This window comes from Lycium ferocissimum, chromosome 1, assembly GCF_029784015.1.
Source record: "Lycium ferocissimum isolate CSIRO_LF1 chromosome 1, AGI_CSIRO_Lferr_CH_V1, whole genome shotgun sequence".
Classification (NCBI taxonomy): domain Eukaryota; kingdom Viridiplantae; phylum Streptophyta; class Magnoliopsida; order Solanales; family Solanaceae; genus Lycium; species Lycium ferocissimum.
Genome location: NC_081342.1, coordinates 42623860 through 42635226, shown reverse-complemented (window position 1 = coordinate 42635226; position 11367 = coordinate 42623860).

Below are 11367 nucleotides of genomic sequence, written 5' to 3'. Positions count from 1 at the left end.
CTACCCGCCCATAGATGGCTTGGTACAATCTCTACCTGGCCGTCGGATGCTTGGTACATCTCTACCCGGCCATAGATGACTCAGTGCAATCTCTAGCCGGCCGTCGAAGGCTCGGTGCCGTTCTTTAATAACAACCCAACATGCTATCAACAGCATCTATACCAAACTATCATAATTCCATTACACAATCACGAGAACTAACACTGAAAATACTCCTGACAAGGGACCAATCTGATAATGGCAATATAATTCTAAAGAAATGAAAGTGGAATTCTTTTGGAAAACAAGTTCTTTTGCTAGTCGTTTCTGATTCGGAACATGTCAAGTATGAACTGATATATGTGAAGACGACAACAGGTCTCTTTATACCTTTCTCTCGTATCATGAACACAAGAAGCTGATAAGAGTCTCTCGAAAATACGACACAACAGTAAGGAGGCTATATGCTTCTAAAACAAGCTCTAGTCGATAATCTCGCTTTATGAAGTTCGTTAAGCTCTTACTTTATAAAATCTCACTGACCATAAGGCCAGGAAAATCTGTCACACTGACCCGTAGGCCATACATATCTGTCTCTCTGACCAAGTGGTCAGGCTAAAGATAATATATGTACATCATACATATCCTAACAAAAACTGATACTGTAACATGTTTCTTTCCTCTGTATAAACTCAAGGACATAGTGAGGGAATATGGACCCTCAGAAAGACTAACATAACACTCGGAAGCTATGCCACAATATGACAAGTTCTACTTTGACAACCTCTAGTCATAAGGTTCATTACGCTTTTACTATATATGGAATCATGCCAAGAAAAGAAAGTTCAGCCGTAACATACCTTGCTGCTTACTTAGACACTCAAAGTCTACCTTCTGAGCCTGCAAATCTACATCCAAGATGATTCATACAACAATCAGTCCATAGGAACACTTACATACTCAAGCTTAGCTAGTTAATAAGTTAACGGAATTCGGACAACATTTCCCCTATATCATCTACTTCTTCCAAATTTTAAAACAATTTCCAAACATCATTAACAACATCAACAATAACATAATCAAGATACTACATGACAAACATATACAAATCCGTCTGAAACTTCCTTCAAAAATCAGTCCATAAGCCAACAACATCAACATATCAAACTACGACCTTTATACTATGTTTTCCTTCACTTTAAACCATCAAAATCCTCCAAAAACAACTCAATATCAAAGTCAAGATGAAGAACATACCTTATACTTGAAGAACTTTAGTGACACCAACTTTCTTTAAGACCAAACTCACCACAACATCAAGTAGAAGCAAGAACAACAACTTTTCATGAACTAGTTTAGTGTAATCTTGTTGAATTCTTGATCTAAGGGGATATAAGTGTTTAAGAAATGTTTATGGAGGTTTCTAGAGCTCAAGGAAGTGTATAATGATGATAAAATGAGGGGAATAGGGCATTTATACCCCTTGAAGGTCTCCAAGTGGGCTCGCGGAGAAGTCATCTGGCAGCCTATCTTGAAACGCCCATAACTTTCTACTCCGATGTCGTATCGATGAACGATTTATTGCATTGGAAACTAGATTCAATGAACTTTGATTTACATAGGTTATGTATTCCGTAACTCCTCATATTCTAGGAGATGCACCACCCTCAATTTGGTCCAGAATTTCTTGTCCAAAATTCTGCCAAGTTTTCTAAAATTTCAACAAACTTAATTTCTTCGATTCGCTTAATCCCGAAACCTTTAGACACTTGATTAGCACTTGTTAAGATTCTTCCTTAACTTTGTAAGGGTTCCAGAATTTCTTGTCCAAAATTCTGCCAAGTTTTCTAAAATTTCAACAAACTTAATTTCTTCGATTCGCTTAATCCCGAAACCTTTAGACACTTGATTAGCACTTGTTAAGATTCTTCCTTAACTTTGTAAGGGTTCCATAACCTCTCCGGGCTTACGTTAGTTTACTTACAACGCAAAAAATTTCGAGGTGTAACATCCCCCCTCCCTCCTAGAAACATTCATCCTTGAATGTTAAACTCTCAGAGATCTTATAGAAATTTTGGCAGAACTTCCTCTGTAATTGTAATACTACCAACCTGTCACGCAGCAAACCAACAGCATAATGCCACACAGGGATATAGCAATCAATAATAATAATGGCCCCATACGACCAATGACAGTAACTATCAATATATACATACTTGAAGGCTATGATGTCTCAGTCTGGACCTCCTCTGGGAGTGATAACAAATGCAGATACATTAATCTCATATTTCTTTATAACAGCATTGCCAATATACTCTATACACTAAGGAGGCCCTCGTCAATATCTAGCTCATTGAGCGACATACATCACTGTTTTACCTTTTCTAACCAATCATATCCCTTTTTAAACATTCAAACAATAACTATCCTTGGCGAAATCTAGCGTTCCGTATGCCCTTTTAGTCATTAAACATCATCATCCTTATAACCGCTACTCTTTCTGTTTCCGTAATTCATGTTTCACCTTTTTCTGCTCGTAAATCATTGGCATATTTACACTCAAGGATCATATTTAAACACATATGTATCCTTTCCACTTCTTACCTCGAGGGAAAAATACAACTCCTATCTAATCATATCGATGTCTCATTAATAAAACACTTCTAAGGTTGATAACCATTCACAGTATATCCACAGTCCTTTTCTATTACCCAACTAAAAATCCCATCGAACTTCTCTTCTTTTTAAGTCCCATCAGAATACTTCAAAATTTATCTTAACAGAATTGCAAATAATATAGCAATACCACCCACAAGAGTGTACAAACAATATTACCACAATAATTGTTCCTGACATCATTGCTCATCCCCTTGTACTGTATTGTCTTCCCTTACTCACAAGTTATTCATATCTTACCGATTCCTCTTATACCCATCATTCGTAATTCTGTAGATATAGTCTCTTCATCGAACTATGTTCCCCACACATGCCTTCTTGATTAATCATACTTTTGCCTTATTACCACAACACATCTTTTTCCACCGTACTATCAACATATTCACAATTTTAGCCCATTGTCTAGCCACAGATTCCACTCTAGGTTCCTCCTTAATATTACTCCTTTTCTTTTCCCCCATCATCATTGAAATCCTCGAATTACCCGTAGTCCTTTCTCAAGGAGTCGTTGTCAAACTGTAAGACAACAGAGGTCAGGGTTGAAGATTTACACCCTATGACTCAGCTCGATAGCACTATCTAGGATACAAAGAGGGGTAACCATCCTAAGTGCCATGCAGCCTCCTGTTTATAAGTGTGGCGCTTCACATATATAGACATAGATATATATATATATATATATATATATATATATAATCGCTTCCGATATAAGTTTGTCACGCCCCAAATCTGGAGAGGCTTAACCATATCCGTGCCACACTCGGCCCGAAAAATAACCACTCTATACCTCGTAACTCGAGGGATAGCCCTCAACTTAGGCCGATAGGGCCTACCTGCACACAGACAATACCAACCGGCCGACAAGGCCATAATCTAGATAAACATAAACACTGACTTTCTCGTCTGAACTGGGCACAGACACCCAATACATGTATATATATATATATATATATATATATATATATATATATATATATATATATATATATATATATATATATATATATGCCGACAAGGCTGCTAGGATCATACAAAACCAACAATACCGAAACAGGCATATACAAGTTGGCAAGGCTATCACACTGTACACTACATACAGGACTCGTCTAAGAGCCTCTAGGGAAGCATAACTGAGTCATGGACGGGACAGGGCTCCGGCCCACCCGTCATATCTATAAACAAAAAAGAAAGACTCCACATAGACCTAACAACTCCGAACAAGAGGAATGTCACGACCCGACTAGGGCCATGACGGGTACCCGGGTCTAACCACCGAGCACCACTCATTCTATTACTCATTCTGCATTCATTCATTAATCTTATACTCAAATCATAGTAAAACCACTTCTTTCGCTTTGAAACATAATTACCATTATTTCCATAAGCCATTCGGCTATCAAAATAGTACATATATATACACGTGAGAAATCGTGAGACCATACTACCCACATATACGTATCTACGAGCCTCTACTAGAGTACTAGACATATAGACGGGACAGGACCCCGTCATGCCCAAAACATATATATACCAAAAGAATAAATCAATGGCATCTCCAGAACAATGGAGTGCTCTCCGCCCAATGCCTCCTACGAGTCCGGGTCGCCCTCCCCGTCTACCTGTGGCATGAACACAGGGTCCAAAGAAAACGGACGCGCACGAATATTGTACTGAGTACGTAAGGCATCAACAATAATAATACATAATAGGAGCATAAGGGATAGCATAAGATAAAAGAACTGTTCATTTCTCATAATACCTTTTTGAGCATTCGCCATACGTACTTACCCCTTTATTCCTCTAAAGATACACTTGTTACATCCACATGCTTACATATGCAATAATTTACAATGCAAGACCACGTACTCCGCCACAGGCCTCGGTATCATCCGTACTCGCCCTCCCGGACTCGATGATATTCGTACCGCCCTCCCGGCTCGATGATATCCGTACCGCCCCTCCCGGGCTTGATCCGATATCCGTACCTCATTTTCGGCTCGATGATATCCGTACCGCCCTTTCGGACTCGATGCATACATACATACATATATACATAAAAATACATAAATGAAATCAAGATCATCCTTAGCATTATCATACGTCGCATAGGCATATCATGACCTTAACATAAACTTATCATAACCTTATCATCATCTTGCATTCATCATAACACATACATTAGAACTGAGGCAACACATGGATATGTCGGGGTGACATGAGGTCGTGGACCCCGATTACATTATGGAGTAATCATAATCATCATATCTCACCTTGAAGGACTAACGTTTTAAGGTGAGTGTACACAAGAAAAGCATCAATGGAACCATACTTAGAATCATTAACTCTTCACGTGGGCATCATATCTCACTTCGGGGACTCTTTAGACTTAACTCATCATCATCAATTATCATACTCGTGCCTTATCTCTTCTTTATCTTATACATGTGTAGCTCCTTATAGTCATAGACTCATTGTCATCACTATCGTGCTCATAATGTATCTCTTATCTTTATATCATATGACTATTCATGAACATAGGCTCTTGATTCTTCGGAATATAGGAAATTCATGGAGAAGAAGGGAAAATCATGCCATAAAATTCGTACCTTAAAAAGGAAAGGACTAACATCATAAGGTGGGTCTAGCAACAATGAATAATATCAAGGAATCGTATGAAGGTCATTAGCTTTGTAGAAACACATCATATCACGAGCTTTGGGGTCTCTAGACTTGGGCTCATCATCATATTCATAACATATCTCTTAACTTTATCTCATGAGAGATCTTTATAACGTAGACTCATCATTTTCGATATATATACATATATGTAGAGGAGTCATAGAAAGATAGGAAGATTCATACCATAGAGTTATGCCTTAGAAAGAAAGGACTAGCCTTACATACCTTTTCCTTTAGCTATTCTATCACTTGATTGCTCTTCTTCAATGCTTACGTCTTTACCTTCAAGAGAGTTCGTATCGACATTAGCTAAACAATTATAAGGACGTGCTTGCTAACGCTAGAGAAAATTGGGCAGCATTTCCTTTGTTTATACAACTCCCTCCATATTCCATATCAACTCTCATACATCCATAATAACTTTCACAATAGACTTTATTCAACTACATTACCCCTACTTCTCAATTCACTTCAATTCATCCATATTCATGGTCATATCACACAATTCCGTTCATTCATATAAAATGTCTATTCCATGTTCTCAATATCATTTATAACATGATTACAATCATAATGTATCAAGAATCATAACTCAATCCAAACATTTACTCAAAAGTGACACTATTCCCGCATTCATGACCCATTTCCTATTTCCTTATATAATCCAAGTGTTTCAACTTACAAATACCTTAAACAACAAGGAAATGTCATAAAACTTACCTTAGATGGTGTAGGAATGAACCTTGGGTGCAAACACTTCACTTGAGAAACCCAGTTTCATCTTCACTTGGATTTCTCGCTTAGATGAACTTTGATGGGTTTCTAACACTTGCTTCACTTGAATTCTTGTTATTGATCTTTGATTTCCTTTGTTTTCTTGTGGATGAAGAGTAGAGAGAGTTCTAGAGGGTTCTAGAGAGAAGTGGAGTGAAAATAAAATGAATTAATGAACGTGGGTCTCCCTTTTAATGACTTAAAATCTGATCCACGGCACCGCGCCCATTTTGACGTGGCCGTATAAATTCCTACGGACCGTCAAAATGGCCCGTAGAACCGCCCAGTCAAAAATGAGTCACCGTGACCATTTGACGCTGGCCGAGCCAATTTGACGAACCGTGGTACTTTTCGCGGGCGTCAGGCCTCTGCGGCCGTCAAATGGTCCGCAGAAATTTTCTGCTCAGACAGTCTGTTGTAGCATAGCCATAACTTTTCACTCAGACGTCACATTGACGAGCGGTTTATTGTGTTGGAAACTAGACTCGATGAAATTCAATTTGGAAAAAAGAAACATACCAAAACTCCTCATATTCTAGGAGATATGCCCCCACCAATTTGGACCAAAATTTTGTCCGAAAATTTTACCAAGTTTTACCAAAGTTCCCACAAACTCAATTCCTTTATTTGTTTGTTCTTAAATCCTTATGGAACCTTCTTAACACTTATTTAACACTTTATTAACAATCCAAGGGGCATTATAACTCTTCTCCAAAACTTCATTAAGTCATCATTAATTCGATACTCGTGAATCTTGCCCGACACATGACATATACCTTACTTTCTTTAACAACTTTCGTCTCCTACTTCAAATGTCTTTGAAATCTTATTTAGAATCATCAAATGCTATTTCTTACTTATCGAAACACCATATACTTCGTGCTCTTAGTTCGCTTATTCACTGTGCGTCAACGAAAATCTTTTCGAGGTGTAACAAGGAAGCTCACCAATCACCGATATCAAGTTAATTTCGAGTGAGGTTCGGTCACCGTCTCACGCACCGTAGACATGAATGCAGCGCCCCCGGCAAAAGGGGTGTCAGTACGAAATAATGTATTGAGTATGTAAGGCAATAGATAACCGAAACTGAATTATAACTGAATCTGAAATACATAAATCTGCTGAAATAAATAAGGATTAGAGAAACTTGAGAAGTACATCTATCTGCCTCTACTCAACTCATAAGCAAACTGTACTATCGAGTCTACCCGGCCACATCTGAGGCTCGGTGCGAACTACCCGGCCATGTGTGGCTCGGTGCATCTCTACCCGGCTATATATGGCTCGGTGCAATCTCTACCCGACCATCGGAGGCTCGGTGCATTTCTCCCGGCCATAGATGGCTTGATGCAATCTCTACCCGACCGTCAGAGGCTCGGTGCATCTCTACTCGGCCATAGATGGCTCGGTGCAATCTTTACTCGGCCGTCGGAGGCTCGGTGCATCTCTACCCGGCCATAGATGGCTCGATGCAATCTCCATAGATGGCTCGATGCAATCTCTACCCGGCCGTCGGAGGCTCAATGCATCTCTACCCGGCCATAGATGGCTCGGTGTAATCTCTACCCGACCATCGGAGGCTCGATGTCGGAGGCTCAGTGCATCTCTACCCCGCCATAGATGGCTCGGTGTAATCTCTACCCGGCCATCGGAGGCTCGATGTCGTTCTTTAATAACAACCCAACATGCTATCAACAACATCTATACCAAACTATCATAATTCCATTACACAATCACGAGAGCTAACACTGAAAATACTCATGACAAGGTAGATATACCTTTCTTTTGGATTATGAACACAAGAAGCTGATAAGAGTCTCTCAGAAATACGACACAACACTAGGGAGGCTATATGCTTCTAAGACAAGCTCTAGTCAATAATCTCGCTTTATGAAGTTCGGTAAGCTCTTACTTTATAAAATCTCACTGACCATAAGGCCAGAAAATCTGTCTCACTGACCCGTAGGCCAGACATATCTGTCTCTCTAACTAAGTGGTCAGGCTAAAACAAATATATGTATATCATGCATATGCTGACAAAAACTGATACTGTAACATGTCTCTTCTGTCTCTCTATAAACTCAAGGACATAGTGAAGGAATATGGACCCTCATAAAGACTAACATGACACTCGGAAGCTATGCAACAATATGACAAGCTCTACTTTGACAACCTCTAGTCACAAGGTTTATTACGCTCTTACTATATATGGAATAATGCCAACAAAAGAAGGAACAACCTTAACATACCTTGCTGCTTACTTAGCCACTCAAACTCTACCTTCCAAGCCTGCAAATCTACATCCAAGATGATTCATACAACAATCAGGCCATAGGAACACTTACACACTCAAACTTAGCTAGTTAATAAGTTAACGGAATTCGGACAACATTTCCCTTATATTATCTACTTTCTCCAAATTCTAAAACAACTCCCAAACATCATTAAGAATATCAACAATAAAATAATCAAGATGCTACATGACAAACATATACAAATCCGTCCGAAACTTCCTTCGAAAATCAGTCCAAAAGCCAACAACACCAACATATCAAATTACGACCTTTATACTATGTTTTCCTTCACTTTAAACCATCAAAATCCTCCAAAAACAACTCAATATCAAAGTCGAGATGAAGAACATATCTTATACTTGAATAACTTTAGTCACACCAACTTTCTTCAAGATCAAACTCACCACAACATCAAGTAGAAGCAAGAACAATCACTTTTCATGAACTAGTTTAGTGTAATCTTGTTGAATTCTTAATCTAAGGGGCTATAAGTTTTTAAGAAATGTTTATGGAGGTTTTTAGAGCTCAAGGGAATGTAGAATGATGATAAAATGAGGAGAATGGGGTATTTATACCCCTTGAAGTTTGGTTCCGCCGACTTTCCAAGTGGGCCCGCGAAGAAGCCATCTGGCAGCCTACCTTGAAATGCCCATAACTTTCTACTCCGATGTTGTATTGACGAACGGTTTGTTGCATTGGAAACTAGACTCAATGAAATTCAATTTATATAGGTTATGAATTCGATAACTCCTCATCTTCTAGGAGATACACCTCCCTCAATTTGGACCAGAATTTCCTGTCCAAAATTCTGCCAAGTTTTCCAAAATTTCAACAAACGTAATTTCTTCGATTCCCTTGGTCCCAAAACCTTTAGACACTTGCTTAGCACTTGTTAAAAGTCTTCCTTAACTTTATAAGGGTTCCATAACCTCTCCGGGCTTACGTTAGTTTACTTACAATGCAAGCGCTACAAAATTTTTCGAGGTGTAGCAAAACTTGGCTTCACCAGTAAAGCGAACAAGCTTCCTCATCCGTCTCCGCCCTATGATTGTTCATGTAAAAAGCTGTGTCACTCTCTGAACCCCACAGAACAATCTCTTTCCACAACTACTATTCCCACAAAATCATAGGGTCCCTCCTACAGGGATGCTCTTGATTCTCAAATTCCTAATGATGTTAATGCTACTCTTGAGGATGGGAATTATCCTTATGCTTCGAATTATGCTATGACTGAAGTTGACTCCGATAATAAGAAGATTGTTTTGACTCAACAAATGGTGACGAAGTGAATCCAGAAGTAGTTTTCCATGATATGAAACACTCTTTGACCATGGAAGTGGATGAGAATTTCAGAAAAAAAATTGCGAAACCATGGAAACAATCTGTAGTGGTGAAAATGCTGGGCAAGGAAATTGGCTTTCTAAATTTTCGTGAAAAGGCTAATAAATTATGGAAGCCTAAAAAGGGATGGAAAGTGATTGATCTTGAACGAAATTATTATCTAGTACAGTTTGATTCCAAAGATAACTACATGTATGTTTCGTTGGATAGACCGTGGATTGTCCTAGGTCATTATTTGGTCCTTCAACCATGGAAACTAGATTTTTCTGTGACAGATGATCGAATTAATTCTATTGTATCTTGGATTCGCTTTCCAAGGCTTCCCGTCCACTTATACCACAAAAAGGTTTTAAGAGCGCTTGGAAACAAAATTGGTCGTCTTGTTAAAATTGACTACAATACTACTCAATGTGATATGGCACATTTTGCTAAGATTTTGGTAGAGGTGGATCTGACTAAATCCCTAATCTTTTATTTTAAGTTTAAAGGAAAAACTCAAAAAGTTGCATACGAGGGACTACCAAATATTTATTTTCATTGTGGTAAATTTGGGCATACCATTAATCTTTATGGGGATAATCCTGCTAATGTGAATAAACCTCCAAACGAATCAAACAAAGCCGCTAATTCTGGTGGAGGTGGTGGAGAAATTGTCCCTACAGAGGATAGTATTTATGGTCCCTGGATTATAGTGCAACGGCGTCCAGAAAATCTAATAGCAGAAATAGTGAAAAGCAAGCAACAAGTAACAAATAGCTAAATATTATTCTAACACCTCTCGATTTGCAGCCTTGGATGGTTTGGAGGTAGAAGATCAAACTGTTAAGAATCTGTTGTTTGAAAATGAAGTGCTTTCCAGTGATACAAATAATTCTAATGTGCAATCTCAGTCATTTCAATTTGCGCAAAAGTCACCAAAAGGCAACAAAAAGGGTCCCTCCAAGTCTTCTCCTAGGGTGTTTGAGCATCTAAATGAAAATAACCTGATTGGTGTAGAAGTGAATGAGATGATTGTTGACACAGATTCGATTTCTAAGGACAATATAGTGGACCATAATCAGTCTTTTAAGAACAACTCTAGTGCTTTGCCCAGGTCTTCCACGGTGCCAAATTTAGTTTCTTTGGTCCTAAACTCTTCAGTGCATAAAGAGGTGACAACTCCATGCCCCACATTACCTCAGTCAAAGAATAACTCCATTGTTGTTCATGACAAAGATATTAATAAACCCACTAAATTGGTCACCTCTAAATTTTGTGGTAGCAAACCTCCTGATCTACGATCTAAAAAGGTTGGTCACTCCCACCAAATTCGGCCTCCTAACTCTAATGATGTAGAGAATGTCTCAATAACAGATGTTATGTAGTCTCATATTGATATGATCATTGATGGTATTTCTGCTCCTGGAGGTTCATCATCTGGAAGCCAAGTCTGTACTTGACTTTTTGATGCACATATGTGCTAGTTCTTTCTTTTCTATATTTTGTTTATGGATTTTAAGTCATTTATTTGGAATTGACAGGGATTGGGCTCTGCCACCAAGATTAATTATATTCAGGATATGATTAGTCAATACTCTATATCTTTTTTTGTTCTCTTAGAAACCAGAATCAGTGGTGTTCAAGC